Here is a 5,068-nt window from a genome sequence, read left to right as displayed (position 1 = left end):
GCTAATAGAATAATAAATCAATATTCTGTGCTATTAAAAGTAACATAAATTAATAAGTACAGCTAGATTAAGTTTATAAATGCACATATAAAATTTGGACCTGTGATTTCATTGTTATAAGGAGTTCCTGTTGAGGAACTTCTACAAATAGTCAGGCACATTCTCTGCAATTGATGGATTTCTAGAACTTCCTAGAGCACTGAGAAATAAGATGACTGACTTTCCCGAAGTCCCAGTGAGTGTCAGAGTTAGGACTTGAACCCAATTTTCCTGGCCTAGGTCAGCTTGCTACAGTATCTGCCTCTCTTCCTGTATGGGGTTGGGGGTGGGGGTGGGGTGGTAAGTATCTTTCTCAATTAAGAGTGACCTTCAAAAGACAGTCCAGAATCCTCCAGCTCTTGCCAGAGGCCTCCAAGGCAACCACTACATGATGCTTATTGTACAATTATCATTCTGTGTGAGGCAAAGACATATTCTCTTCACCCAAAGGGAGGAAAATAACACCAGAAGTCTGAAAACAGCTTTTTGCCAGCTCCTTTTGGAAGGCACTTTTAATTCAATGTTGCACAACTCAGACAGAGAAGGCTAAATGGGGAAAGCACATGAGTAACAGATACCAGAACATTGACAGAGAGGAATTTCTCGAAGCTATGCGTATGCCCCATGAATAGCTGGGAAGTAAAGAGCTGATTCCATATGTGGCAGTGTAGGTCATCTGGGATCCAGGAATGTCCAGAGTTCCCCCTTTTATCTGTAGGCTCTGAGAAGGGTAGGCATGAATGACTCACACAGGGACAGTGTCCACCCTCTCCTCCCCAGACCCCATATTTTTGTCTCATACCAAAATATCATTCAGATTTTTAGCCTATGCGACGCCCAACAAGCCAGTTCAACAGAACTGTTCTAGCATTGTATATACAAAGCCCACAGTATCATAGGATGTGGGTCATTACTACCCATTGGTGATTGACACAGGTCTTCTAGGCCCAGGCCTCTGACTCAATAGTCATCCCAGAGACACCGACCAAATCTCAAGGGAAGTTTTGTTTGTTTTTCATGAACACTCTCTCCCTTTCCTACCACCAACCGCGGGTCACTGAGCTAGTCAGCGTCTGAAGCAACACTCTAACTTGGACCTTATCAAGTCCACCCCTCTATCCTCCTACACCACCTAGCTCTCTCTTAGAATTGGAGAGGAGTTAAAAGTCACTTAGTTTGACAAATAATGAAACTGAGACCCGGGGAGGTCTAGGGATTTTGCTCAAGGTCATACAGCAAGTGTCGCTAGAATATACTATAGCATAGTAACAGTGCTGTCACTAAAACCCAAGTCTCAGCTTCTCATTCTTTGACACAATTTCTTCTTTTAAGCAATCTTGTCCAATGGAAATTTACTAGGAATATAGATTTAGAGCTGAAAGAGATCCAACCCACTCATTTTACAGATGAGGAAACTGAGGTACAGAGAGGTTAAGTGTTTTGCCCAGGGTTACACAGCTAGTATGTGTCAGAGATGAGATTTGAATTCAGGTCTTTTCTATCTCCAAGACCTGCACGATGCTCACTACAGCACCCTGCCCCTCAGTCCCATATCGGAAGCATTCTTGTTCCTAACAGCTAGGATTACAATACTATGCTGAGAAGATTGCCTGGATATAGCACCCTTGCCCTATCATCTTCATGTGTCCCGGGAAGGAAAAGAGTGGTTCTAGGATGGGGTCAGAGTTCTGTCCTTTCCCTCCACTCCCAATTTAAGAGTTTATTCCAGCTATGCACATCTGGGCACAAAGACACATCCTCCAGCTATGGTCTGCTCTTCTGGCGAAAGATTAAAAAAATTAAGTGCTTGTGAGTAAGGCAGGCTAGACAATGTCATGAGTTCTGAATGGATGAATCATTGATGTACCATGGATTACCATTAGAGGAGAACTTAAGATTCTAATTGATTCTCTTTCTCTCTCCCTTTCCCTCTCCAAAAAAATGGCATGTAACATATCTGCTCTTTTCAAAACATTCTAGTAGAATGTAAGATCTTTGAGGGCAAGACCTATTTTATTTTATTTTTTGTCTTTATATCCTTGGTGCATTGAACAATGCCTGGCACATAGTAGGTACATCAAAATTGCTATCCTACTCAGTCCTCAGGGATTTGAATTGGGTGAATTGAATTGAATCCCCGAATTCAACTGAATTGAATTGAGGGCCAAATCTCCAGTTCTCCCTACCAAGAAAGCAAAGACCATACCAACATCCTGTAGAAACCAGACAGTGCTTGCTTGTTACCACTGTAAATCACAGACCCTAATAATAGCTAACATCTGCTTAGTGCTTTAAGGTTTGCAAAGAGTTTTATATGCTATTGGATCCTCACACCTACCCTCTGAGGTTTCCCCATTTTACAGATAAGGATCCTGAGGCTGGGAGATGGTAAGACATTTGCCCAGGGTAACTGAGCCAGTCAGTGTCTGAAGCAATATTTTCACTCAGACCTTACCTAGCTCCCTCTTAGAACTGGGAAGGACATGAAGTCATCTCGTTCAACCCCTTCAACTGACAGATGATGAAACTGAGACCCAGGAAGGTCAGGGGACTTTGCTAAGGTCACACAGCAAGTGTCACTAGATTATGCTACAGCATAGTAGCAGTATGGTCACTAAAACCCAGGTCTCAACTCCTCATTCTGGGATCTTTCTAATGTATTCCACTGGATTCCTTGAATCTCGAATGTGGCTCTCCTGCCCCAACACACCTCACTTACTCAGCCCTGGCCTACCTCCTGGAGAAGTCATTCCCAAGAAGGAAGCAAGAAATTTGGTGGGTTTTTGGCCTGAGTGTGTCTCAAATCCCAATATGTCATGGTTGTGAGGACCAAATAGAACAGCACCCCTACAGCTCCAAGAAAAATCCAGGACCTTCTGTCATCACGGGCCTCTGGAATGGTGGCTAATGAGTAACTCCAAAAAAAATGACAACAGGCTGGCAGTATCTGTGCCCAGCCCACAAACAGTAACACCTCTTGAGAAATCTTAGGGTTCCAAGACTTGGAAAGTACCGTGGAGACTTTCTAGTCCACCTTTCCACTCAGTGCAGAAATGGCTAGTAGCAGTTCCGGTGGGGAAACCCCTTTTAGGTGTTTGTAGAGCAGAATTTTAACACTTTCAGCCATGCAGAGCTCACTACCTCACAGGGAAGCCCACTTCATGTTTTAGAAAACATTTCTGACTTTTAGAAAAATTCTTCCTTATATTAAGACAACATCTAGCCTCTTATAACTTAGGTGATAAAACTTTAAAACTGGAAATCCAATTCAACATGAATTTGTTGGGCATCTACTATGTGTAGTATATTCTCTGGGGAGTACCTCTGGGGATTCAAAGTCAAAAAAAAATGCTAAAGTCCATCTCTTCAAGAAATTTATCTTCTCCTAGAAGGGGCATATAAGATCGCTTGGTCCATCCCTTTCATTAAACATGAGAAGAAACCAAGAGAAGTAAAAGTGACTTGTCAAAAGCCATCTGGTAAATTGATGGCAGGCCTAAGATTAGAACACAGGTCTCCTGACTCTCTAAACTATGTTTGTTTTAGTGGTACAATAAATAGATGGACAGGCCTGAAGTCAGGAAGACCTGAAACCCACTGGCTTCTGTGACTGACCCCAGGCAAGTCACTTAACCTCTATTTGCCTCTATTTCCTCAATTGTAAAATGGGGATCATAACACTACATCATAGAGTTCTTGTGAGGATGTTCTTGTAAACGACTTAGAGTGCCTGGCACATAGTAGGTGCTTTAATAAATATATTCCCTTCCCCTTCTCCTTTCCTTGTTCTCCCCTTCTGGAGCTATACAGAAAAATTGCAATATCCATCTTCTCCAAGAGCCCTTCTCTTCCCTTCCCTCATTTCCTTTCCCTTCCCTTCTCTTGAAGATAGCTTCCACCTCTCTCCTAAATCTTCTCTTTTGGAGGCTAAACTTTCCAAGTTCCTTCAAGTGTTGCTTATACTGCCTCTTCACCACCCTGATCACCCTCCCCCAACTAAACTACAGTTTGTCAACACTCCTCTTAATACATTGACCAGTCCTCAACACAGTTCCCCATACTCAGTCTGACTGGCACAAAATGCTTCAAGAAAAACAGACCAGTTGTGGTCTGACCAGTGCAGAATATAATGTGGGTGTTTCATCTCCTTACTCCTACTCTCCAAGTAGAATTAGAAATACAACAAAACAACAAAACAAAACAAAACCCAAACCACAAAAACTTCCTTTGAGTTACAGGTGTTTCCTCTAGGCTCTGGGTGTTCTGGAAAGGAAAGAGACAAGGCCGCATATTTGTGGCCTCTTGGGATAGTCTTAGAGTTGAAAATGGGGGTGCTCAGGACACACACAAAAAATGACCATGCAGGTTAATAGGCTCATAGATTTAGAGCTGAAAGGGACCCTAGAGGTCATTCAGTCCAACCCCCTCATTTTACAAATGAGGAAACTGAAGCACAGAGTTGAAATTACTTGGCCAAGTTCACACAGGCCCAAAGTGGTAGAGCTAGGATTCAAACCCAGGCCCTGACACCAAATCTTAAGCCTTTTCCATTATGCCTCTTCTCAGTTTCATCATTCTACTCCTACACTTCTTGCTTATCAGCTTTAGAGGCTCATAGAAATGGTCCCTCATAACACCTCCACGAGATGAGGTCAATGTGATTAGACCTGATGTGTGGGTACAGTTCACAGAGAAACAGAGTGCGGCCACGAAGAGTGAACAGAACACTTGAAGTGTCAGTGCCCAGTCTTCTGGCTCTCACCCCATTACTTTCCTGAAAGAGGAATTGTTTGTGCTTACCCTGAAAAAACAAGGATCAATAGAGCTGTCTATGAAATGGTACTAGGATTGGGAGGTTGGCCTCAGTTAAGTAGATTTTGAAAGGACATTGTTATATGCCTGGGCACCCTAAATCAGCTCAGAATTTTTTTCCAACCAATAAAAGCTCAGCCACCCCAGCTACCCTAGCTTCCATGTAAGCTGAAGAACCAGGATCTCCTCCAAGGAAAATGGTGGAGAGAGAAAACAA

This window comes from Trichosurus vulpecula, chromosome 4, assembly GCF_011100635.1.
Source record: "Trichosurus vulpecula isolate mTriVul1 chromosome 4, mTriVul1.pri, whole genome shotgun sequence".
NCBI lineage: Eukaryota > Metazoa > Chordata > Mammalia > Diprotodontia > Phalangeridae > Trichosurus > Trichosurus vulpecula.
The sequence above is the reverse complement of the archived record's forward strand: the minus strand, read 5'-3'. Positions refer to the sequence as shown.